We start from the raw sequence: 27,801 nt of genomic DNA on the forward strand, positions 1-27,801 counted from the left end.
ACCGGTGACAGTTATCCATGAAATCATTGTAACAATATTTGCATAAATCCAGTATAGAGCAGACCAGATATATACTTACAAGTATGAACTGGGAATTGCACCTCCGCAGCTCCTGGTTTAATGGCCAGCGCATTGTTCAACCTCGTCGAGACGGGGATATTCTCTTTTTCAAATTGAATTTTTCTGGCAACTAGTTTAGCAGATGTAAATAAAATATGTCTATTAGTTAACACAGAATTGATTTTCTACACAAAACCGCTGCGTTGAGACGGAGATATTCTCTTTTTCAAAATGAATTTTCTGACAACTAGTTTAGCAGATGTAAATAAAATATAACTATTACACAAAAGTGAGAATCGTATGTATTTCAAGTGAACCGTTACCTTTTCTATTCTTAAGACACCTGCTTAACGAATTTCCACGTCTTTTAGGAGCATCGGGTAGCGGTGAAATTACAGTGTTCTTGACATCTATGATCTCGATGTCTGAATCCAGATTTTCACATGGTTCGGGAACACACCATTTTTCAGGCATATAGACCGGTGGATGCGCGTCAGTATCTGTATGAGAAATTGCACTTAGTTTGTGTTTACATACAAAGGATTAAAGCAGCTGACATAGTATAATATAGTTTTACGGTATAACCTGTTGTGAATTCTGCTTTTGGGCTCCCTCCGGTGGTTGTAGGTGGTAATGCAGTTGTCCCTGGGCTGCAGTTTTGGACAGGTGTATCTACTGATTGCAATTCTGACTGGGGTATTTAGGTTTGTAGGACTCATTGGTCCTTGCCAGTTGTCAATGTTTCTTGGGAAGTGTTGGATCTTTGGCTTCTCCTGCTTAGCTGCCAATTCAGCAAAGATAAGTGTCTGTTTCTTTTTCTGTGGCACACAAGCTGTGTGCTTATATTCTGTGCTATTCATTTGTTTTCTCTTGTCCAGCTTAGACTGTGTCAGTGTTTTCTCAGTCTTGTTGGATTCTCTGGAGTTGCAGATATACGCTCCACATCTTTAGTTAGATGGTGGAGTTTTTGTATTTTCTGCTGTGGATATTTTTGGAAGGATTTTTATACTGACCGCTTAGTATCCTGTCCTATCCTTTCCTATTTTAGCTAGAGTGGTCTCTTTTGCTAAATCCTGTTTCCTGCCTGCGTGTGTCTTTTCCTCTACTACTCACAGTCAATATTTGTGGGGGGCTGCCTATCCTTTGGGGTTCTGCTCTGAGGCAAGGTAGAATTCCCATTTCCATCTATAGGGGTATTTAGTCCTCCAACAGTGTCGAGGTGTCTAGGATTTGTTAGGCACACCCCACGGCTACTTCTAGTTGCGGTGTTAAGATCATGATTTGCGGTCAGTATAGTTACCACCTACTCCAGTGAAAGTTTTCATGCTGCTCCAAGGTCACCTGATCATAACAATAACCCCTGTCTATGGTGTATCTGTTTTAATAATTTAGTATTATATTGATGGCTAGCGGCATTATTTGTTTTAATAATTTAACCGTATATTTATTATGACATAATTTGTGTAATACAATAGTTAATAGCTATTATACTTTTACGGTATAACCAGTATTTATGGTGTAAAATTAATATAGCATGACTTATTCATTGTGTGGCGTTGATCAACATCCGCCTGCTTCTTTCAGAAATTCAATTGTATAAATTTTCATATTAGATGTTGTATTTATTCCAAATATTCCAGACCTATGTAATATATTTCACTCCCAGATAAGTTATTTATTTTTAACACAACAGCTGCAGCTCATTAATGTAATACGATACTGCCTGAGTACAGTATTTCTGGGTGAGTGCATGGCTCTGTTATAAGCACTTTTTATGCTACAACAACTGTACCTACGATCCATAAAGCTAGATTTTAGTTCTAGTGCCCGTCTGCCGGCTTCATGTCCCTCGTGGGTGCGTCATGTTATGACCTGGTGGTCAGGACAATAATGGACCTGGTGGTTAAGAGCACACGGAATGACCTGATAGTTACTGATAATAAAGGACGAGCTCTGGGACGTGGGAACTCTGCTGACCGCAATCCCTAATCCTATCAAACACACTAGAAATAGCCGTGGATTGCTCCTAACGCTCCCTATGCAACTCGACACAGCCTAAGGAACTAGCTAGCCCTGAAGATAGAAAAATAAAGCCTACCTTGCCTCAGAGAAATTCCCCAAAGGAAAAGGCAGCCCCCCACATATAATGACTGTGAGTAAAGATGAAAATACAAGCACAGAGATTAAATAGATTTAGCAAAGTGAGGCCCGACTTACTGAACAGACCGAGGATAGGAAAGGTTGCTTTGCGGTCAACACAAAAACCTACAAAAAGACCACGCAGAGGGCGCAAAAAGACCCTCCGCACCGACTCACGGTGCGGAGGCGCTCCCTCTGCGTCCCAGAGTTTCCAGCAAGCAAGACAACAATAAAAATAGCAAGCTGGACAGAAAAATAGCGAACCAAAGAAATACTAGCAGGAACTTAGCTTCTGCTGGGAAGACAGGTCACAAGAACGATCCAGGAGAGAACTAGGCCAATACTGGAACATTGACAGGTGGCATAGAGCAAAGATCTAAGTGGAGTTAAATAGAGCAGCCAGCTAACGAATTAACCTCGTCACCTGTGGAAGGAAACTCAGAAACACCCACCAGAGGAAGTCCATCGACAGAACCAGCCGAAGTACCATTCATGACCACAGGAGGGAGCACGACAACAGAATTCACAACAATACCCCCCCCCCTTGAGGAGGGGTCACCGAACCCTCACCAGAGCCCCCAGGCCGACCAGGATGAGCCAAATGAAAGGCACGAACCAGATCGGCAGCATGAACATCAGAGGCAAAAACCCAGGAATTATCTTCCTGACCATAACCCTTCCACTTGACCAGGTACTGGAGTTTCCGTCTCGAAACACGAGAATCCAAAATCTTCTCCACCACATACTCCAACTCCCCCTCAACCAACACCGGGGCAGGAGGATCAACGGATGGAACCACAGGCGCCACGTATCTCCGCAATAACGACCTATGGAACACATTATGGATGGCAAAAGAAGCAGGAAGGGCCAAACGGAATTACACAGGATTGATAACCTCAGAAATCTTATACGGACCAAAGAAATGAGGCTTAAACTTAGGAGAGGAAACCTTCATAGGAACATAACGAGACGACAACCAAACCAAATCCCCAACACGAAGTCGGGGACCCACACAGCGCCGGCGGTTAGCGAAACGTTGAGCCTTCTCCTGGGACAATGTCAAATTGTCCACCACATGAGTCCAAATCTGCTGCAACCTATCCACCACAGTATCTACACCAGGACAGTCCAAAGACTCAACCTGCCCTGAAGAGAAACGATGGAAACCAGAATTGCAGAAAAACGGCGAAACCAAAGTAGCCGAGCTGGCCCGATTATTAAGGGCGAACTCAGCCAACGGCAAAAAGGACACCCAATCATCCTGATCAGCAGAAACAAAGCATCTCAGATATGTTTCCAAAGTTTGATTAGTTCGTTCGGTTTGGCCATTTGTCTGAGGATGGAAAGCCGAGGAAAAAGACAAATCAATGCCCATCCTTGCACAAAAGGATTGCCAAAACCTCGAAACAAACTGGGAACCTCTGTCAGAAACGATGTTCTCCGGGATACCATGTAAACGAACCACATGCTGGAAAAATAATGGCACCAAATCAGAGGAGGAAGGCAATTTAGACAAAAGTACCAAATGGACCATCTTAGAAAAGCGATCACAAACCACCCAAATGACCGACACCTTTTGAGAGACGGGGAGATCCGAAATAAAATCCATAGAAATATGCGTCCAGGGCCTCTTCGGGACCGGCAAGGGCAAAAGAAACCCACTGGCACGAGAACAGCAGGGCTTAGCCCGAGCACAAGTCTCACAGGACTGCACAAAAGAACGCACATCTCGTGACAAAGACGGCCACCAAAAGGATCTAGCCACCAAATCTCTGGTACCAAAGATTCCAGGATGCCCAGCCAACACTGAACAATGAATCTCAGAGATAACTCTACTAGTCCATCTATCAGGGACAAACAGTTTCTCCGCTGGGCAACAGTCAGGTCTATCAGCCTGAAATTTTTGCAGCACCCGTCGCAAATCAGGGGAGATGGCAGACAAAATTACTCCCTCTTTGATAGTACCCGCCGGCTCAGGAACACCCGGAGAGTCAGGCACAAAACTCCTTGACAGGGCATCAGCCTTCACATTCTTAGAGCCTGGAAGGTACGAAACCACAAAATCAAAACGGGAGAAAAATAACGACCATCGAGCCTGTCTCGGATTCAACCGTTTGGCAGACTCAAGATAAGTCAAATTCTTGTGATCTGTCAAGACCACCACGCGATGCTTGGCTCCTTCAAGCCAATGACGCCACTCCTCGAATGCCCACTTCATGGCCAACAACTCACGATTACCAACATCATAATTACGCTCAGCAGGCGAAAACTTTCTAGAAAAGAAAGCACATGGCTTCATCACCGAGCCATCAGAACTTCTTTGCGACAAAACAGCCCCTGCTCCAATCTCAGAAGCATCAACCTCAACCTGAAACGGGAGCGAAACATCTGGCTGGCACAACACAGGGGCAGAAGAAAAACGACACTTCAACTCCTGAAAAGCCTCTACAGCTGCAGAAGACCAATTGACCACATCAGCACCCTTCTTGGTCAAATCAGTCAACGGTTTAGCAACAGTAGAAAAATTAGCGATGAAGCGCCGATAAAAATTAGCAAAGCCCAGGAACTTTTGCAGGCTCTTCACAGATGTCGGCTGAGTCCAATCGTAAATGGCCTGGACTTTAACAGGGTCCATCTCGATAGTAGAAGGGGAAAAAATGAACCCCAGAAATGAAACCTTCTGAACTCCAAAGAGACACTTTGACCCCTTCACAAACAAGGAATTCGCACGAAGGACCTGGAACACCATTCTGACCTGCTACACATGAGACTCCCAATCATCCGAAAAGACCAAAATATCATCGAAATACACAATCAGGAATTTATCCAGGTACTCTCGGAAGATGTCATGCATAAAGGACTGAAATACTGATGGAGCATTGGAAAGCCCGAATGGCATAACCAGGTACTCAAAATGGCCCTCGGGCGTATTAAATGCTGTTTTCCATTCATCGCCCTGTTTAATACGCACAAGATTATACGCCCCTCGAAGATCTATCTTGGTGAACCAACTAGCCCCTTTAATACGAGCAAACAAATCAGACAGCAACGGCAAAGGATACTGAAATTTGACTGTAATTTTATTAAGAAGGCGGTAATCAATACAAGGTCTCAAAGAATCATCCTTCTTGGCCACAAAAAAAAACCCTGCTCCTAACGGTGATGACGACGGGCGAATATGGCCTTTCTCCAAGGATTCCTTTATATAACTCCGCATAGCGCGTGTTCTGGCACAGATAAATTGAACAATCGGCCCTTAGGAAACTTACTACCAGGAATCAAATTAATTGCACAATCGCAATCCCTATGAAGAGGTAGGGTACTGGCTTTGGGCTCATCAAATACATCCCGATAATCCGACAAAAACTCTGGAACTTCAGAAGGAGTGGAAGACGAAATAGACAAAAATGGAACATCACCATGTACCCCCTGGCAACCCCAGCTGGACACAGACATAGACTTCCAGTCCAATACTGGATTATGAACCTGTAGCCATGGCAACCCCAAAACGACCACATCATGCAGATTATGCAACACCAGAAAGCGGATATCCTCCTGATGTGCAGGAGCCATGAACATGGTCAATTGGGTCCAGTACTGAGGCTTATTCTTGGCCAAAGGCGTAGCATCAATTCCTCTCAATGGAATAGGATACTACAAGGGCTCCAAGAAAAAACCACAGCGCCTAGCATACTCCAAGTCCATCAAATTCAGGGCAGCGCCGGAATCCACAAATGCCATAACAGAATTGGATGACAAAGAGCAAATCAGAGTAACGGACAATAGAAATTTAGACTGTACCATACCAATGGTGGCAGACCTAGCGAACCGCTTAGTGCGCTTAGGACAATCGGAGATAGCATGAGTGGAATCACCACAGTAAAAACATAGCCCATTCCGACGTCTGTGTTCTTGCCGTTCAGCTCTGGTCAAAGTCCTATCACATTGCATAGGCTCAGGCCCATGCTCAGATAGTACCGCCAAATGGTGCACAGCTTTACGCTCACGCAAGCGTCGATCGATCTGAATGGCCAAAGACATAGACTCATTCAGACCAGCAGGCATGGGAAATCCCACCATGATATCCTTAAGGGCTTCAGAGAGACCCTTTCTGAAGATTGCTGCCAGGGCACATTCATTCCACTGAGTGAGCACAGACCACTTTCTAAACTTCTGACAATATATCTCCGCTTCATCCTGACCCTGACACAGAGCCAGCAAGATTTTCTCTGCCTGATCCACTGAATTAGGTTCGTCATAAAGCAATCCAAGCGCCAGGAAAAACGCATCAACATCATGCAATGCCGGATCTCCTGGCGCAAGGGAAAATGCCCAGTCTTGAGGGTCACCACGTAACAAAGAAATAATGATCTTTACTTGTTGAACAGAGTCACCTGAGGAGCGAGGTTTCAAGGCAAGAAACAATTTACAATTATTTTTGAAATTCAAGAACTTAGATCTATCACCAAAAAACAAATCAGGAATTGGAATCCTAGGCTCTGACATCAGATTCTGAACCACAAAATCTTGAATGTTTTGTACTCTTGTACTGAGATTATCCATCCAAGAGGACAGACCTTGAATGTCCATGTTTACACCTCTGTCCTGAACCACCCAGAGGTAAAGGGAAAAAGAGAGACAAAACACACTGCAAAGGAAAAAAAATGGTCTCAAAACTTCTCTTATCCCTCTATTGAGATGCATTAGTACTTTGGGCCACCTGTACTGTTATGACCTGGTGGTCAGGACAATAATGGACCTGGTGGTTAAGAGCACACGGAATGACCTGATAGTTACTGATAATAAAGGACGAGCTCTGGGACGTGGGAACTCTGCTGACCGCAATCCCTAATCCTATCAAACACACTAGAAATAGCCGTGGATTGCTCCTAACGCTCCCTATGCAACTCGGCACAGCCTAAGGAACTAGCTAGCCCTGAAGATAGAAAAATAAAGCCTACCTTGCCTCAGAGAAATTCCCCAAAGGAAAAGGCAGCCCCACACATATAATGACTGTGAGTAAAGATGAAAATACAAACACAGAAATGAAATAGATTTAGCAAAGTGAGGCCCGACTTACTGAACAGACCGAGGATAGGAAAGGTTGCTTTGCGGTCAGCACAAAAACCTACAAAAAGACCACGCAGAGGGCGCAAAAAGACCCTCACGGTGCGGAGGCGTTCCCTCTGCGTCCCAGAGCTTCCAGCAAGCAAGACAACAATAAAAATAGCAAGCTGGACAGAAAAATAGCAAACCAAAGAAATACTAGCAGGAACTTAGCTTCTGCTGGGAAGACAGGTCACAAGAATGATCCAGGAGAGAACTAGACCAATACTGGAACATTGACAGGTGGCATGGAGCAAAGATCTAAGTGGAGTTAAATAGAGCAGCCAGCTAACGAATTAACCTCATCACCTGTGGAAGGAAACTCAGAAACACCCACCAGAGGAAGTCCATCGACAGAACCAGCCGAAGTACCATTCATGACCACAGGAGGGAACCCGACAACAGAATTCACAACAGTCATCTGAACGCGGCGGCGGGGATCACATGGGCTGGCGGCGGATATCACCATGTTTTCTCTTGTCCAGCTTAGACTGTGTCAGTGTTTTCTCAGTCTTATTGGATTCTCTGGAGTTGCAGATATACGCTCCACATCTTTAGTTAGATGGTGGAGTTTTTGTATTATCTGCTGTAGTTATTTTTGGAAGGATTTTTATACTGACCGCTTAGTATCCTGTCCTATCCTTTCCTATTTTAGCTAGAGTGGTCTCTTTTGCTAAATCATGTTTCCTGCCTGCGTGTGTCTTTTCCTCTACTACTCACAGTCAATATTTGTGGGGGGCTGCCTATCCTTTGGGATTCTGCTCTGAGGCAAGGTAGAATTCCTATTTCCATCTATAAGGGTATTTAGTCCTCCAGCTGTGTCGAGGTGTCTAGGATTTGCTAGGCACACCCCACGGCTACTTCTAGTTGCGGTGTTAAGATCAGGATTTGCGGTCAGTATAGTTACCACCTACTCCAGTGAAAGTTTTCATGCTGCTCCAAGGTCACCTGATCATAACAATAACCCCTGTTTATGGTGTATCTGTTTTAATAATTTAGTATTATATTGATGGCTAGCGGCATTATTTGTTTTAATAATTTAACCGTATATTTATTATGACATAATTTGTGTAATACAATAGTTAATAGCTGTTATAGTTTTACGGTATAACCAGTATTTATGGTGTAAAATTAATATAGCATGACTTATTCATTGTGTGGCGTTGATCAACATCCGCCTGCTTCTTTCAGAAATTCAATTGTATAAAATTTCATATTAGATGTTGTATTTATTCCAAATATTCCAGACCTATGTAATATATTTCACTCCCAGATAAGTTATTTATTTTTAACACAACAGCTGAAGCTCATTAGTGTAATCCGATACTGCCTGAGTACAGTATTTCTGGATGAGTGCATGGCTCTGTTATAAGCACTTTTTATGCTACAACAACTGTACCTACGATCCATAAATCTAGATTTTAGTTCTAGTGCCCGTCTGCCGGCTTCATGTCCCTCGTGGGTGCGTCATCTGAACGCGGCGGCAGGGATCACATGGGCTGGCGGCGGATATCACCATGGTTACATTCAATGGCTGTGCGCGTCGTTCCACACTCATTCCCTCTGATCATTGGCTGCTCCTCCTTTAAATACTTTACCTCTTCTGGATGATGCCATCTCCTGACGAAGGCTGACTCCGAAACGCGCGTCGGGGATAGGCACATCCAGGAGATGGTCTCCCTACAGGTAATCTTGGCTCTGGTCACTATTATCATTATATCTTAGCATTAATCCTCAGTATTAAGTAATATATCCTTCAGTACTTCTGAGCATTTACCTGTATCTGGCATTCCCTTTATTCACAATGGCTGTGCATTTGCACTTACTCTGACATAACCATATACACACGCCTGCGGCAAGATATTGTTAGGAGTCGAGTTTCCTCTGCTGCACAGGGGGAATCTCGATCCATGTCTGCTGCGGTCTCCCATTCTTCTTCGGCCGCAGTGGGCTCTGCTCAGCGGAAGGCGTCGCTCCCAGCGTCTCGCTGGGACTGATTCTGTGCAGAGGGTTACTGCTGCCTTTTCTGGCTCTCCTGTTGTACCCTGCACTGATCTGCGGCGAGCGAGCTTCTCTGGGACTAAGTCCTTATTTGCACACACTGAGCATGCCCAGGGCAAGATCTCCCGTTGGAGATCGAGGGTCACATGCTCAGGTACTGCAGCACATCCCATTGGTCCTCCTGGCAGGTCCTGAAAGGGCAAAACTTCTGTAGCAGCTTCCTGTGCTGCAACTATATAAACTGCGCATGACCGCACGGCCATGCGCTAGTATTGTCTTGATAATGTGTGTGTGTAGATGGATGTATGTCGATGGATGAAAGCTCCTAAGTATCCCTCCCTAGTGTTGTTGACTGCTCGCGGATGATGGTAGCTATCTAGCGCCCGACTAGCCATCTGCACGTAACACACATCACAGCGTCCAGTTGCTGTGTCCGCCAGTACGGCGCCGTGCGCTTCCTCTGCGCTTTCCTTACCCAAGCCTGGGTGGTTAGTGGCGTCCGTCAGTGCGGCACCGCACGCACTCTCGTGCCTTTATATTCTATTTATTAGTTTCCTTACACACCCAGTTGCGGTGTTGTGCCAGCAAGTGTCTAATCGGACTTCAATCCTGAGCAGGGGTTGAGTTCGCTGACTTCTTGCTCGCGCTCTATGTGCGGTACTGCGGTCCTGTGACGCAACAGGATCGCTTCCTTCACGCAGGGTGAAGTTAACCCATGTGTGTATACTTAGTACCGCCATATAGTCCGTCTTACTAGCAGCAGGGTCTTTACCTGCACGGTGGACCTCGGACTGCGAACGCACCTAGTTTCATATCATCTATACTTGGTGCGTTCCGCCGGTCCTTAACATAATACTAACGCCAAGGTCTGGCTAGTAATGACGGACGATCAGCGTCTACAGCGGTACATCCAGCAGCTGGAGGGAAGGTTGGCGGCTCTAGAGCGTTCAACCTCAGCTGTGGATGTTACTGCTGTCGCTGTTCAGGCTGCAAGTGTGGCTGCAGCTACCTTGTCCACTGCCGCCCCTGTACCGACGCTATCTCGCCTCCCGCTACCAGAGAAATTTTCTGGTGACAGTAAGTCCTGTAGGGGTTTCGTGAGTCAGTGCTCAATACATCTCGAGCTTCTGGCCTCTCGTTTTCCTACAGAGCGGGCTAAGGTGGGCTTTATAATTTCCTTATTGTCGGACAGGGCATTGCAGTGGGCTACGCCGCTGTGGGAGCGTGGCGATCATGTGGTGCAGAGTGCTCCGTTATTCCTGAGCACTCTGAAACAGGTCTTTCTAGGACCTCGTGTCACCCATGATACGGCGCTCCAACTGTTGGCACTGACTCAGGGCTCGTCCTTGGTCAGCCTTTTTGCCGTCCATTTCCGCACTCTAACTCTAGCATCTGAGCTGGAGTGGTCGGATAAAGCCCTTATCCCTATATTTTGGAGGGGGCTGGCTGACCACGTTAAGGATGCTCTGGCCACTAGGGAGATTCCCGCCACACTGGAAGAGTTAATAACAGTATCTACTCGCATTGACCTCCGTTTTCACGAGCGGAGGTTAGAGCGAGCCCAGTGTAGGCAGAGGTTTCGGCTGGCTCCCACCTTCGCCAAACCTTTGGAATCTCCAGTCCAGGCTCCTGAGTTCCATGAACCTAAGGTGGTGTCACGAGCGGGATCTAAGTCCCAGACCGCTCGTGCACTCCAGGGTTGCCATGTATGCCAACAGTCAGGACATCTTGCCACCAGATGTCATCAGCGGTCGAGGAAACGTCAGCGTCTAGTGGTAGTAGGTGGAGGTGCACTGGACACTGCGACATTTGCCTCCAAATTGTCCTTTAAGGGGACAATTACCTTTGGCTCATCCTCCCACTCGGTAGACCTCTGCGTGGATTCTGGGGCGGAGGGCAATTTTATGTCTTCTGCCTTCGCCCAACGTCACGCAATACCCCTGGTTATGCTATCTCAACCAGTAACGGTACGAGTGGTGAATGGGTCGACACTCCCCGCACAGATAACACATCAGACCATCCCTTTTACTCTGTCCATGTCGCCATCCCATCAGGAGATTATTTCTCTGCTCATCATTCCTGAGGGTATTGATGAGGTCCTGTTGGGGATACCTTGGCTACGGTACCACTCTCCTCACATCGAGTGGTCCTCAGGCAGAATTCTGGGATGGGGTGAATCATGTGGGGGTAGGTGTCACCGAGAGTGCGTTCAGGTTGCTACTACTAAGGTACCCGCAGATCTATCCTCTCTCCCCAAGCAATATTGGTCTTACGCAGACGTGTTCTCCAAAAAGGCGGCAGAGACCCTTCCTCCCCATCGCCCCTATGACTGTCCTATCGATCTCTTGCCTGGTGCGGAGCCTCCCCGGGGTCGAGTTTATCCATTATCTCTCCCGGAGACGGAGGCCATGTCTCAGTACATTCAAGAAAATCTGGCAAGAGGGTTTATCAGGAAGTCAGTGTCACCTGCTGGGGCAGGGTTCTTCTTCGTGCAGAAGAAGAATGGGGAACTATGTCCATGCATAGACTACAGGGGTCTTAACGCTATCACCGTTAAGAACAAGTATCCTTTGCCCTTGATATCCGAGCTCTTCGATAGGCTTCGGGGAGCTAGAGTGTTTACTAAATTAGATCTGCGGGGTGCTTACAACCTGATTCGCATCCGTGAGGGGGACGAATGGAAAACGGCGTTTAACACCAGAGATGGGCACTATGAGTATCTGGTGATGCCCTTCGGGCTCTGTAATGCCCCAGCCGTTTTTCAAGACTTTGTCAACATCTTCCGGGATATCCTTTCCACCTCAGTTGTAGTCTATCTGGATGATATTCTCATCTTTTCTCCAGATATTGACTCCCACCGGAGAGATGTTGGCAGAGTCTTCGACCTCCTACGGGCAAACTCTCTTTACGCTAAGTTGGAGAAGTGTATGTTTGAGCAGGAGTCTTTACCGTTCCTGGGCTATATCATCTCCGCCCAGGGATTGGCTATGGATCCTGCCAAACTACAGGCTGTGATGGACTGGCAAGAGCCCCATTCTCTTAAAGCGGTGCAGCGCTTTATGGGGTTCATTAACTATTACCGCCAGTTCATTCCCCACTTCTCAACTCTGGTAGCTCCCTTGGTAGCCCTCACCAAGAAGGGAGCGAATCCTAAATTGTGGTCGGAAGAGGTCTCCAAGGCCTTCACTTCTATTAAGTCCCACTTTGCTAGCGCTCCCATCTTACATCGTCCCGATGTGGATAAGCCATTCCTAATGGAGGTGGATGCCTCATCCGTTGGTGCTGGAGCAGTCCTCTATCAGAAGGATGCTCAAGGTCGGAAGCATCCATGCTTCTTTTTCTCTAAGACCTTCTCGCCAGCGGAGAGAAACTACTCCATCGGGGATATGGAGCTGCTAGCAATGAAGTTGGCCTTTTCAGAGTGGAGACATCTTCTGGAAGGTGCGCGGTTTCCCTTCCAGGTTTACACGGACCACAAAAATTTGGTCTACTTACAAACAGCCCAGCGGCTAAATTCTCGCCAAGCCAGATGGTCCTTGTTCTTTTCCCGGTTCCACTTTTCTCTTCATTTTCTCGCCGGGGAGAAGAATATTCGTGCTGACGCTCTCTCTCGCTCCCTTATGTCAACTGAAGAGGAGGAAGAGGAGCCTCGGCTTATTGTCCCTTCTGAGAGCCTGAGAACCGTAGCGCCGGTTTTGCTGGAGTCTGTGCCTCCGGGCAAGACTTTTGTGCCCATTAATTTGCGACCGGAGGTTCTCTCTTGGGCTCATTCGTCAAGAGTGGGTGGACACTTTGGGACAAAGAGGACATCTGAGCTACTGGCGAGGACGTACTGGTGGCCGCATATGGTCCGGGATGTCAGGGAATATATTCTGGAGTGTGTCTCCTGCGCCAAAAATAAATCTCCGCGTCAAAGGCCAGCTGGGTTGCTCTATCCCTTGCCGGTGGCAGATAGGCCCTGGGAGATGGCCGGGATGGACTTTGTCGTGGGTTTGCCCAAGTCTCGCGGCTGTACCATCATTTGGGTCATCACCGATCATTTCTCGAAAATGGTGCATTTGGTGCCGCTACCACGGTTACCTTCGGCACGGGCCTTGGCTGTGTTGTTCATTAAGCACATCTTCCGCCTACATGGTATGCCTGACAAAATTGTCAGTGACCGGGGTCCCCAGTTTGCGTCTCGGTTCTGGAGAGAGCTGTGTCGTCTTCTCAGTATTGAGTTGAATCTCTCTTCCGCTTATCATCCCGAGACGAATGGGTTGGTAGAGAGGGCCAACCAGACCTTGGTCACATACCTGCGACATTTTGTTTCAGCCAGGCAGGATGACTGGGCATCCTTGCTATCATGGGCAGAGTTTGCGCTGAACAACGCCGTAGCCGACTCCACTGGACAAACTCCATTCCTCCTCAACTATGGTCAGCATCCACGGGTACCTGTGCCTATGCCCGTGTCTTCTGCAGACTCCAGGGTGGCAGACTGGGCTGTGGAGGCACGGGATATTTGGGACCGCACTCGGGATGCCATTCGGGCCTCTAAGGAGAGAATGAGGTCCTCCACCGATGCTCATCGGTGCCCCGACCTTTGCTCCTGGCGACTTGGTGTGGCTCTCCGCCCGTAACATCAGGCTGCGAGTTGAGACCACTAAATTTGCTCCTCGCTACTTGGTTCCCTTCAAGGTCCTCGAACAGGTTAATCCTGTGGTCTACCGTCTGGCCCTTCCTCCACGCCTTGGTATCACCGACACCTTTCATGTGTCCCTCCTTAAGCCCGTATACATGTCCCGGTTTTCTGAGTCATCTGCCGGGACATCGGGTTCGTCTACGGACGATTTCGAGGTGAACGCTATCTTGGGGTGCAAGGTGGTACGTGGCAAAAAATTTTTTTTTGTGGACTGGAAGGGTTACGGTCCTGAGGATAGGTCCTGGGAGCCTGCTGAGCACATTCGGGCTCCGCAGCTTATTGCTGCCTTCGAACGTAGCGAGGCCCAAGGAGGGGGGGCCCTAGGAGGGGGGGGTAATGTTAGGAGTCGAGTTTCCTCTGCTGCACAGGGGGAATCTCGATCCGTGTCTGCTGCAGTCTCCCATTCTTCTTCGGCCGCAGTGGGCTCTGCTCAGCGGAGGCGTCGCTCCCAGCGTCTCGCTGGGACTGATTCTGTGCAGAGGGTTACTGCTGCCTTTTCTGGCTCTCCTGTTGTACCCTGCACTGATCTGCGGCGAGCGAGCTTCTCTGGGACTAAGTCCTTATTTGCACACACTGAGCATGCCCAGGGCAAGATCTCCCATTGGAGATCGAGGGTCACATGCTCAGGTACTGCAGCACATCCCATTGGTCCTCCTGGCAGGTCCTGAAAGGGCAAAACTTCTGTAGCAGCTTCCTGTGCTGCAACTATATAAACTGCGCATGACCGCACGGCCATGTGCTAGTATTGTCTTGATAATGTGTGTGTGTAGATGGATGTATGTCGATGGATGAAAGCTCCTAAGTATCCCTCCCTAGTGTTGTTGACTGCTCGCGGATGATGGTAGCTATCTAGCACCTGACTAGCCATCTGCACGTAACACACATCACAGCGTCCAGTTGCTGTGTCCGCCAGTACGGCGCCGTGCGCTTCCTCTGCGCTTTCCTTACCCAAGCCTGGGTGGTTAGTGGCGTCCGTCAGTGCAGCACCGCACGCACTCTCGTGCCTTTATATTCTATTTATTAGTTTCCTTACACACCCAGTTGCGGTGTTGTGCCAGCAAGTGTCTAATCGGACTTCAATCCTGAGCAGGGGTTGAGTTCGCTGACTTCTTGCTCGCGCTCTATGTGCGGTACTGCGGTCCTGTGATGCAACAGGATCGCTTCCTTCACGCAGGGTGAAGTTAACCCATGTGTGTATACTTAGTACCGCCATATAGTCCGTCTTACTAGCAGCAGGGTCTTTACCTGCACGGTGGACCTCGGACTGCGAACGCACCTAGTTTCATATCATCTATACTTGGTGCGTTCCGCCGGTCCTTAACAGATATAGTAATCACTATATGCACTTTATCCCTAGAGCACACTCTAGGTGGCACTGTTATGAACTGGTGGCCTTGGAGCAGCATGAGACGTACTCTGGAGAAGGTGGTCCCTGTACTGACCGCAAACCCTGAACCTAGCAGCGCAACTAAAAGTAGCCGTGGGGGGTACTTAACACTCCCTAGACCCCTCGGCACAGCCTAAGATCTAACTACCCCTAAAGACAGAAACAGGAAACCTATCTTGCCTCAGAGAAAATCCCCAAAGGATAGATAGCCCCCCCAAATATTGACTGTGAGAGGAGAGGGAAAAAAACATACGCAGTTATGAAATCAGATTTTAGCATAGGAGGCCATACTAGCTAAAAAGAAAGAATAGAACAGAGTACTATGCGGTCAGTATAAAAACACTAGAAAATATCCACCGCAGAAAATACGGATCACCACATCTGACTAAAGACATGGGGGGGTATATCTGCATCTCCAGAGAAATAGCTAGGCTGCAAAAAATCCTTCACAGACCAAGCTGGACAAGACAAAAACATGAAAATGCACAGAACTATAAGGTCCACTGCAGGTGGACAGCAAAAACAAAGCCATGACTTATCTTTGTAGAAAAACACAGCAAACTGGAGAGACCAGCAGGGAAGTGAATCCTTCAAGGACAATGGACAACTGGCACTGACTAAAGGATCCTGCAAAGCTATATACCCCAGTCAGTCCTGCAATTAGTAGATACACATGTCCACTCCTGCAATCCAGGCACAACTGCATTACCCTCTACAACCACCGGAGGGAGCCCAAAAGCTGAATTCACAACAGTACCCCCCCTTGATGAGGGGTCACCGAACCCTCACCAGAGCCCCCAGGCCGATCAGGATGAGCCCGATGAAAGGCACGAACCAAATCAACGGCATGGACATCAGAGGCAGAAACCCATGAATTTTCCTCCTGGCCATAACCCTTCCACTTGACAAGGTACTGAAGCTTCCGCCTCGAAAAACGAGAATCCAAAATCTTCTCAACAACATATTCCAACTCCCCATTGACCAATACAGGGGCCGGAGGATCAACAGAGGGAACAACGGGCTCCACATATTTCCGCAACAAAGATTTATGGAAGACATTATGAATAGCAAACGAGGCCGGAAGCGCCAGGCGAAAGGACACCGGATGAATAATCTCAGAAATCCTATAATGACCAATAAATCGAGGCTTAAACTTAGGGGAAGAAACCTTCATAGGAACATGACGGGAAGATAACCAAACCAAATCACCAACCCGAAGCCGGGAACCAACACACCGACGACGGTTAGCAAAACGCTGAGCCTCCTCCTGAGACAGCACCAAATTGTCCACCACAAAAGCCCAAATCTGCTGCAACCTGTCGACCACAGAATCCACACCAGGAAGGTCAGCAGGCTCAACCTGCCCAGAAGAAAAACGAGGATGAAAACCAAAATTACAAAAAAAAAGCAAAACCAAAGTAGCCGAACTAGCCCGATTATTAAGGGCAAACTCGGCCAATGGCAAAAAAGCCACCCAATCATCCTGATCAGCAGACACAAAGCATCTCAAATAGGTCTCCAAGGTCTGATTAGTTCGCTCAGTCTGGCCATTTGTCTGAGGATGAAATGCAGAGGAAAAAGACAAATCAATGCCCAGCTTGGCACAAAAGGCCCACCAAAACCTAGAAACAAACTGGGAACCTCTGTCGGACACAATATTCTCCGGAATACCATGCAAACGTACCACATGCTGAAAAAACAACGGAACCAAATCAGAAGAAGAAGGCAATTTAGGCAAAGGCACCAAATGAACCATCTTAGAAAATCAGTCACAGACAACCCAGATAACCGACATTCTTTGGGAAACAGGAAGATCGGAAATAAAATCCATAGAAATATGCGTCCAAGGTCTCTCAGGGACCGGCATTGGCAAAAGCAACCCACTAGCACGGGAACAGCAAGGCTTAGCCCGCGCACAAATCCCACAGGACTGCACAAAAGAGCGCACATCCCGTGACAAAGAAGGCCACCAAAAGGACCTACCAACCAAATCTCTGGTACTATAAAAATCCCAGGATGGCCAGCCAACACAGAACAATGAACCTCAGAAATCACTTTACTAGTCCATCTATCAGGAACAAACAGTTTCCCCATAGGACAGCGGTCAGGCTTATCAGCCTGAAATTCCTGAAGAACCCGTCGCAAATCAGGGGAGATGGCAGAAAGAATCACCCCTTCCTTCAAAATGTCGACCAGCTCAAGAACCCCAGGGGAATCAGGAAAAAAACTCCTAGAGAGGGCATCCGCCTTAACATTCTTAGTACCAGGAATGTACGAGACCACAAAATCAAAACGGGAGAAAAACAGGGACCATCGAGCCTGTCTAGGATTCAGCCGTTTGGCAGACTCGAGGTAAATCAGATTCTTATGATCGGTCAGGACCACAATACAGTGCTTGGCCCCATCAAGCCAATGTCGCCACTCCCCAAATGCCCACTTCATAGCCAACAACTCCCGATTGCCGACATCATAATTGCGTTCCGCAGGCGAAAACTTCCGAGAAAAGAAGGCACACGGTTTCATCAAGGAACCATCAGAATTCCTCTGAGACAAAACGGCCCCTGCCTCAATCTCAGATGCGTCAACCTCAACCTGAAATGGAAGAGAAACATCTGGCTGACGCAACACAGGGGCAGAAGTAAATCGGCGTTTAAGCTCCTGAAAGGCAGAAACAGCTGCGGAGGACCAATTCGTCACATCAGCGCCTTTCTTGGTCAAATCGGTCAGAGGTTTAACCACACTGGAGAAGTTGGCAATGAAACGAGGATAAAAATTAGCAAAGCCCAAGAATTTCTGAAGGCTCTTCACAGATGTGGGCTGAATCCAATCATGAATGGCCTGAACCTTAAACGGATCCATTTCTATAGATGAGGGAGAAAAAATGAAACCCAAAAAAGAAACCTTCTGCACTCCAAAGAGGCACTTTGACCCCTTCACAAATAAAGCATTATTACGGAGGATCTGAAATACCATCCTGACCTGTTTCACATGAGACTCCCAATCATTGGAAAAAATCAAAATATCATCCAAATATACAACCATGAATTTATCAAGATAACTCCGAAAGATATCATGCATGAAGGATTGGAACACAGATGGGGCATTAGAGAGTCCGAATGGCATCACAAGGTATTCAAAATGGCCTTCAGGCATATTAAATGCAGTTTTCCATTCGTCACCCTGCTTGATACGAATAAGATTATATGCCCCTCGAAGGTCAATCTTAGTAAACCAGCTAGCCCCCTTAATCCTAGCAAACAAATCAGTAAGCAAAGGCAAGGGGTATTGAAATTTGACCGTGATCTTATTCAAGAGGTGATAATCAATACAGGGTCTCAAGGAGCCATCCTTCTTGGCAACAAAAAAGAACCCCGCTCCCAATGGTGAAGAAGATAGGCCGAATATGGCCTTTCTCCAAAGACTCCTTAATATAGCTCCGCATGGCGGTATGTTCAGGCACAGACAGGTTGAAAAGTCGGCCCTTAGGGAACTTACAACCTGGAATCAAATCAATAGCACAATCACAGTCCCTATGCGGTGGAAGGGAACTGGATTTGGGCTCATCGAATACATCCTGGAAGTCAGACAAAAACTCAGGAACTTCAGAAGAGGGGGAAGAGGAGATTGACATCAAAGGAACCTGATCACGAACCCCCTGACAACCCCAACTAGTCACAGACATGGATTTCCAATCTAACACCGGATTATGTAGCTGCAACCATGGAAAACCCAGCACAATATCATCATGCAAATTATGCAACACCAGAAAACGACAAACTTCCTGATGGGCTGGCGCCATGCGCATGGTCAGCTGTGTCCAAAACTGAGGGGTTTTTTTAGCCAACGGTGTAGCATCAATGCACCTCAAAGGAATAGGGTTCTGCAAAGGCTGCAAGGGAAAACCACAACGTCTGGCAAATTCTAAGTCCATTAAGTTCAGAGCGGCGCCTGAATCCACAAATGCCATGACAGAAAATGATGATAATGAGCAGATCAAGGTCACAGATAACAGAAATTTAGGTTGTATAGTACTGATGGCAACAGAACTAGCGATTCTCTTAGTACGCTTAGGGCAATCAGAAATGACATGAGCAGAATCGCTGCAGTAAAAACACAACCTATTCTGACGCCTGAATGTTTGACGTTCAGCTCTAGACAAAATCCTATCACACTGCATAGGCTCAGGGCTCCGCTCAGAGGACAACGCCACAGTGTGCACAATTCTGCGCTCGCGCAAGCGCTGATCAATCTGAATGGCCAGAGACATAGAATCACTCAGACCAGAAGGCGTGGGGAACCCCACCATAACATCTTTAACGGATTCAGAAAGACCCGTTCTGAAAATTGCCGCCAAGGCATCCTCATTCCATTTAGTCAGTACAGACCATTTTCTAAATTTCTGGCAATACAATTCTGCCGCTTTTTGACCTTGACACAGGGCTAACAAGATTTTCTCAGCCTGATCCACAGAATTAGGCTCATCATACAACAACCCCAATGCCTGAAAGAACGAATCAACATTAAGCAAAGCAGGATTGCCAGATTCCAGGGAAAATGCCCAATCCTGTGGGTCACCACGCAGCAGAGATATGATGATTTTAACCTGCTGAATAGGATCACCAGAAGACCGGGGTCTCAATGCAAAAAACAGTTTACAGTTATTTTTGAAACTCAAAAATTTGGATCTGTCACCAAAGAAGGTTCTAAGGCATGAGTTTGAACAATGAAATCTGAAATACCCTGTACCCTAGCAGCAAGCTGATCCACCCGAGAAACTAACTCCTGAACATTCATGTTAATACTAGACTCTGTAGCCACCCAGAGGTAAAGAGGGAGGAACAGACCAAACAGGCTAAGAGAAAAAAAATGGTTCAAAATCTTTCCACCCTTCTTCTGAGATGCAATTAACTCATTGTTTGTTAGGTCTCGAGTTCCCACTTCTGCACAGGGGGAATCTCGAGCCATCTCCGCTGCGGTCTCCCATTCTTATCCAGCCGCAGTGGAGTCTGCTCAGCAGGGACGTCGGTCCCAGCGTCTTGCTCAGTCTCACTCTGTACAGAGAGTTACTGCCGCTTCTTCAGCTTCTGCCATTAAAGCCAGTGCTGGTCAGCAGCGAGCAGACTTCTCTGGGACTAAGTCCTTGTCTGCACACACTGAGCATGCCCAGGGCAAGATCTCCCGTTGGAGATCGAGGGTCATGTGCTCAGGCCCTGCAGCACATTCCATTGGTCCTCTTGGCAGGTCTTGGAAGGGCAAAGTTTCTGTGGCCACTTCCTGTGCTGCAACTATATAAACTGCGCATGACCGCACGGCCATGCGCTAGTGTACATTTGCATACGTGTGTTTGTTGTGAGTGCAAGTCGTCCTTGGATACCCCTTCCCTATTGAATGTCTGTTCGCGGAAGGTGTATGGTTGCTATCTAGCGCCCGACTTATCCTACAGCACGAATCACACATTACAGCGTCCAGTTGCTGTGACCGCCAGTACGGCGTCGTGCACTTCTTCTGTGCTTTCCTTACCCAAGCCTGGGTGGTTAGTGGCGTTCGTCAGTGCGGCACCGCATGCACTCTTGTGCCCTGATATTGTTGTTTGGCTTCCTTACACACCCAGTTGCGGTGTTGTGCCAGCAAGGGTCTAATCGGACTTCAATCCTAGTTGGGGTTGAGTTCGCTGACTACTTGCTCGCGCTCTATGTGCGGTACCGCGATCCTGTGACGCAACAGGATCGCTTCCTTCACGCTGGGTGAAGTTTAACCCACGTGTGTATACTTATGAGTACCGCCATATAGTCCGTCATTACTTGGCAGCAGGTTCCATCTCTGCACGGTGGACCCCGGGCTGCGAACGCACCATACTCTATCTGTCTTAGTATTTGGTGCGTTCCGCTAGCCCTAACATTACACTAGCGCCAGGGTCTGGCTAGTAATGACGGACAAACAGCAGTCCTTGCGGTATATCAAGCAGCTGGAGGGTAGGTTGGCGGCTCTTGAGAGCGCAACCTCAGCCGTGGATGTTACCGCAGTTGCTGTACAGGCTGCTAGCGTGGCTGCAGCAACCCTGTCCATTGCCACCCCTGCTCCTACATTATCTCGCCTCCCGCTGCCAGAAAAATTTTCTGGTGATAGCAAATTTTGTAGGGGATTTGTGAGTCAGTGCTCTATTCACCTCGAGCTCCTGGCTGCACGTTTTCCCACAGAGCGGGCTAAGGTGGGATTTATAGTGTCTCTCTTGTTGGACAGGGCGTTGGAATGGGCTACGCCGCTGTGGGAGCGTGGCGATCATGTGGTGCACAGTGCTCCGCTGTTTCTGAGCACTCTGAAACAGGTCTTTTTAGGACCTCAAGTCACCCATGATACTGCGCTCCAACTGCTGGCATTAACTCAGGGTGAGTCCTTGGTCAGTCATTTTGCCGTCCAATTCCGCACTTTAGCTTCTGAGCTGGATTGGTCGGATAAAGCTCTTATCCCCATATTTTGGAGGGGCATGGCTGACCACGTTAAGGACGCTCTGGCCACTAGGGAGATTCCTGCGACACTGGAGGAGTTAATAACTGTCTCCACTCGAATTGACCTCCATTTTAACGAGCGGAGGTTAGAGCGAGCCCAGTGTAGGCAGAGGTTTCGGCTGGCTCCTACCTTCGCCAGACCTCTGGAATCTCCGGTCTTAGTTCCTGAGTCACATGAGGCCAGGGAAGTGTCACAGGCGGGATCTAAGTCCCGGACCGCTTGTGCACTCAAGGTCTGTCATGTTTGCCAGCAGTCAGGACATCTAGCCACCAGATGTTCTCAGCGGTCGAGGAAACGTCAGCGTCTAGTGGTAGTAGGTGGAGGTACACTAGACACGGCGACGTTTGCCTCTAAATTGTCCTTTAAGGGGACAATTACTATAGGCTCATTCTCCCACTCGGTAGAGCTCTGCGTGGATTCTGGGGCGGAGGGCAATTTTATGTCTTCTGCCTTCGCCCAACGTCACGCAATACCCCTGGTTATGCTAGCTCAACCAGTAACGGTACGAGTGGTGAATGGGTCGACACTGCCCTCACAGATAACACACCAGACCATCCCTTTTACTCTGTCCATGTCGCCATCTCATCAGGAGATTATATCTCTGCTCGTCATTCCTGAGGGAATTGATGAGGTCCTGTTGGGAATACCTTGGCTACGGTACCACTCTCCTCATATCGAGTGGTCCTCTGGCAGAATCCTGGGATGGGGCGAATCTTGTGGGGGTAGGTGTCAGAGGGAGTGCGTTCAGGTTGCTACTACAGAGGTACCCGCAGATCTTTCCTCTCTCCCCAAGCAGTATTGGTCTTATGCAGACGTGTTCTCCAAAAAGGCGGCGGAGATCCTTCCGCCCCATCGCCCCTATGACTGTCCTATTGATCTCTTGCCTGGTGCTGAGCCTCCTCGGGGTCGAGTCTATCCGCTATCTCTCCCGGAGACGGAGGCAATGTCACAGTACATCCAGGAAAATCTGGCAAGAGGATTCATTAGGAAGTCAGTGTCACCTGCTGGGGCAGGGTTCTTCTTCGTGCAGAAGAAGAATGGGGAATTGCGTCCATGCATAGACTACAGGGGTCTTAATGCCATCACCGTTAAAAATAAGTATCCTTTGCCCTTGATATCTGAGCTCTTCGATAGGCTTCGGGGAGCAAGGGTATTTACTAAACTAGATCTGCGGGGTGCTTACAACCTGATTCGCATCCGTGAGGGGGACGAATGGAAGACGGCTTTTAACACCAGGGATGGGCACTATGAATACCTGGTGATGCCCTTCGGGCTCTGTAATGCCCCAGCCGTTTTCCAAGACTTTGTGAACGATATCTTCCGGGATATGCTTTCCACCTCGGTCGTAGTCTATCTGGATGATATTCTCATCTACTCTCCAGATATTGACTCCCACCAGAGAGATGTTTGCAAAGTCTTCGACCTCCTACGGGCAAACTTCCTCTATGCCAAGTTGGAGAAGTGTATGTTTGAGCAGGAGTCCTTACCTTTCCTAGGCTACATTATCTCTGCCCAGGGATTGGCTATGGATCCTGCCAAACTACAGGCGGTGATGGACTGGCAGGAACCCCATTCTCTTAAAGCGGTGCAGCGCTTTATGGGGTTCATTAATTATTATCGCCAGTTCATTCCGCACTTCTCAACTTTGGTAGCTCCCTTGGTTGCCCTCACCAAGAAGGGGGCGAATCCCAAATTGTGGTCTGAGGAGGTCTCCAAGGCCTTTAACTCTATAAAGTCACACTTCGCTAGCGCTCCCATCCTACATCGCCCCGATGTTGATAAGCCATTTATCATGGAGGTGGATGCCTCTTCTGTTGATGCTGGAGCAGTCCTCTTCCAAAAGGATGCTCAAGGTCGGAAGCATCCTTGCTTCTTTTTCTCCAAGACCTTCTCACCAGCAGAGAGGAATTATTCCATCGGGGACAGGGAGTTGCTAGCCATGAAGTTGGCTTTCTCGGAGTGGAGACATCTCTTGGAGGGAGCACGTTTTCCCTTCCAAGTCTTCACAGACCATAAAAATTTGGTGTACCTGCAGACAGCCCAGCGGTTGAATTCTCGCCAGGCCAGATGGTCCTTATTCTTCTCCCGGTTTCATTTCACCCTCCATTTTCTTTCTGGGGAGAAGAACATTCGGGCCGACGCTCTCTCTCGCTCCGTTGTGTCATCTGCGGAGGAGGAGCCTCGGCTTATTGTCCCCACCGAGAGCTTGAGAACTGTGGCCCCGGTTTCGCTAGAGTCTGTGCCTCCGGGCAAGACTTTTGTACCATCCAGTTTGCGACCGGAGGTTCTCTCTTGGGCACACTCGTCCAGGGTGGGTGGACATTTTGGTACCAAAAGGACATCTGAGTTACTGGCGAGGACATACTGGTGGCCGCATATGGCTCGTGATGTCGCAGAGTATGTTCGGGCGTGTGTCTCTTGCGCCAAGAACAAGACTCCTCGGCAACGGCCAGCTGGTTTGCTTTATCCTCTGCCGGTGGCGGACAGGCCCTGGGAGATGGTCGGGATGGACTTTGTGGTGGGCTTACCCAAGTCTCGTAACTGCACCATTATCTGGGTGATCACCGACCATTTTTCCAAAATGGTACACTTGGTGCCTCTTCCACGGCTACCTTCTGCACGGGCGTTGGCTGTCTTGTTCGTCAAGCATATCTTTCGCCTACACGGTATGCCAGACAAAATTGTTAGTGACCGGGGTCCCCAGTTTGCGTCTCGATTCTGGAGAGAGCTTTGTCGTCTACTCAGTATTGAGTTGAATCTCTCTTCGGCATATCATCCCGAGACGAATGGGTTGGTAGAGAGGGCCAACCAGACCTTGGTCACATATTTACGACATTTTGTTTCTGCCAGGCAGGATGACTGGGCATCCTTGCTACCGTGGGCAGAGTTTGCACTTAACAATGCCGTAGCCGACTCCACCGGTCAGACTCCATTCCTCCTAAATTACAGCCAGCATCCGTGTGTTCCTGTGCCCATGCCTGTGTCTTCTGCTGACTCCAGGGTGGCAGACTGGGCTGTGGAGGCACGGGACATTTGGGACCGCACGCAGGATGCCATTCGGGCCTCCAAGGAGAGAATGAGGTCCTCCACCGATGCTCATCGGCGCCCCGCTCCGACCTTTGCTCCTGGCGACTTGGTGTGGCTCTCCGCCCGTAACATCAGGCTGAGAGTTGAGTCCACTAAGTTTGCTCCTCGCTACTTGGGTCCCTTCAAGGTTCTCGAACAGGTTAATCCTGTGGTCTACCGTTTGGCTCTTCCTCCACGCTTGGGTATCACCGACACCTTTCATGTGTCCCTCTTGAAACCCGTATACATGTCCCGGTTTTCCGAGTCATCTGCCGGGACATCGGGTTCGTCTACGGACGATTACGAGGTGAACGCTATTTTGGGGTGCAAGGTGGTACGTGGCAAAAAGTTCTATCTGGTGGATTGGAAGGGTTATGGCCCAGAGGACAGGTCATGGGAGCCTGCTGAAAACATTCGTGCCCCACAGCTCATTGCTGCCTTCGAGCGTAGCGAGGCCCAAGAAGGGGGGGGGGCCCTAGGAGGGGGGGTAATGTTAGGTCTCGAGTTCCCGCTTCTGCACAGGGGGAATCTCGAGCCATCTCTGCTGTGGTCTCCCATTCTTATCCAGCCGCAGTGGAGTCTGCTCAGCAGGGACGTCGGTCCCAGCGTCTTGCTCAGTCTCACTCTGTACAGAGAGTTACTGCTGCTTCTTCAGCTTCTGCCATTAAAGCCAGTGCTGGTCAGCAGCGAGCAGACTTCTCTGGGACTAAGTCCTTGTCTGTACACACTGTGCATGCCCAGGGCAAGATCTCCCGTTGGAGATCGAGGGTCATGTGCTCAGGCCCTGCAGCACATTCCATTGGTCCTCTTGGCAGGTCTTGGAAGGGCAAAGTTTCTGTGGCCACTTCCTGTGCTGCAACTATATAAACTGCGCATGACCGCACGGCCATGAGCTAGTGTACATTTGCATACGTGTGTTTGTTGTGAGTGCAAGTCGTCCTTGGATACCCCTTCCCTATTGAATGTCTGTTTGCGGAAGGTGTATGGTTGCTATCTAGCGCCCGACTTATCCTACAACACGAATCACACATTACAGCGTCCAGTTGCTGTGACCGCCAGTACGGCGCCATGCACTTCCTCTGTGCTTTCCTTACCCAAGCCTGGGTGGTTAGTGGCGTTCGTCAGTGCGGCACCGCATGCACTCTTGTGCCCTGATATTGTTGTTTGGCTTCCTTACACACCCAGTTGCGGTGTTGTGCCAGCAAGGGTCTAATCGGACTTCAATCCTAGTTGGGGTTTAGTTCGCTGACTACTTGCTCGCGCTCTATGTGCGGTACCGCGATCCTGTGATGCAACAGGATCGCTTCCTTCACGCTGGGTGAAGTTTAACCCACGTGTGTATACTTATGAGTACCGCCATATAGTCCGTCATTACTTGGCAGCAGGTTCCATCTCTGCACGGTGGACCCCGGGCTGCGAACGCACCATACTCTATCTGTCTTAGTATTTGGTGCGTTCCGCTAGCCCTAACATTGTTGGCCAGTTGTACTGTTATGAACTGGTGGCCTTGGAGCAGCATGAGACGTACTCTGGAGAAGGTGGTCCCTGTACTGACCGCCAACCCTGAACCTAGCAGCGCAACTAAAAGTAGCCGTGGGGGGTACCTAACACTCCCTAGACCCCTCGGCACAGCCTAAGATCTAACTACCCCTAAAGACAGAAACAGGAAACCTATCTTGCCGCAGAGAAAATTCCCAAAGGATAGATAGCCCCCCACAAATATTGACTGTGAGAGATGAGGGAAAAAACATACACAGATATGAAATCAGATTTTAGCATAGGAGGCCATACTAGCTAAAAAGAAAGAATAGAACAGAGTACTATGCGGTCAGTATAAAAACACTAGAAAATATCCACCGCAGAAAATACGGATCACCACATCTAACTAAAGACATGGGGGGTATATCTGCAACTCCAGAGAAATAGCTAGGCTGCAAAAAATCCTTCACAGACCAAGCTGGACAAGACAAAAACATGAAAATGCACAGAACTATAAGGTCCACTGCAGGTGGACAGCAAAAACAAAGCCATGACTTATCTTTGTAGAAAAACACAGCAAACTGGAGAGACCAGCAGGGAAGTGAATCCTTCAAGAACAATGGACAACTGGCACTGACTAAAGGATCCTGCAAAGCTATATACCCCAGTCAGTCCTGCAATTAGTAGATACACATGTCCACTCCTGTAATCCAGGCACAACTGCATTACCCTCTACAACCACCGGAGGGAGCCCAAAAGCTGAATTCACAACATGGCACTATCTCAATATATAGTGTTGTTGCACATGCTCCTTAATCCGCAAGGTCTTTTCCTTGTACATATCTTTTGTTTACCCTTGTGTATATTTTACTTATTTATCCAATTGTTGGTGTTATATATGTATTTATTTATTTATTTAATTATTTACCAATATTTATGTCATTATTATTCAGCGACTTTAATATTCTGTTTAAAATATTCCTCTGTCTCCTGGTATAACGCATTTTTTTGTTTCTTTTTCCCCCTACCACATGGTGTATCCTATTCTTTAATAAATACCAATTAATACAGTTAGGGCCAGAAATATTTGGACAGTGACACAAGTTTTGTTATTTTAGCTGTTTACAAAAACATGTTCAGAAATACAATTATATATATAATATGGGCTGAAAGTGCACACTCCCAGCTGCAATATGATAGTTTCCACATCCAAATCGGAGAAAGGGTTTAGGAATCATAGCTCTGTAATGCATAGCGTCCTCTTTTTCAAGGGACCAAAAGTAATTGGACAATGGACTCTAAGGGCTGCAATTAACTCTGAAGGCGTCTCCCTCGTTAACCTGTAATCAATGAAGTAGTTAAAAGGTCAGGGGTG

At 48.2% G+C, this 27,801-nt stretch overlaps 1 protein-coding gene across 1 annotated transcript in view; it reads right to left on the reverse strand.

Annotated features, from left to right (window-relative positions):
* Nucleotides 1-245: 245 nt before the first annotated feature.
* ZBED4 (zinc finger BED-type containing 4) overlaps nt 246-27,801 on the reverse strand; it is a 131,826-nt gene continuing 104,270 nt past the window's right edge. The window contains exon 4 of the transcript XR_011320743.1: nt 246-560. The gene's annotated coding sequence lies outside the window, so the exon portion shown is untranslated. The remainder of the gene's footprint in view (nt 561-27,801) is intronic.

The sequence above is a fragment of the Ranitomeya imitator genome, chromosome 4 (assembly GCF_032444005.1).
Source record: "Ranitomeya imitator isolate aRanImi1 chromosome 4, aRanImi1.pri, whole genome shotgun sequence".
In the NCBI taxonomy this organism is placed as follows: Eukaryota; Metazoa; Chordata; class Amphibia; order Anura; family Dendrobatidae; genus Ranitomeya; species Ranitomeya imitator.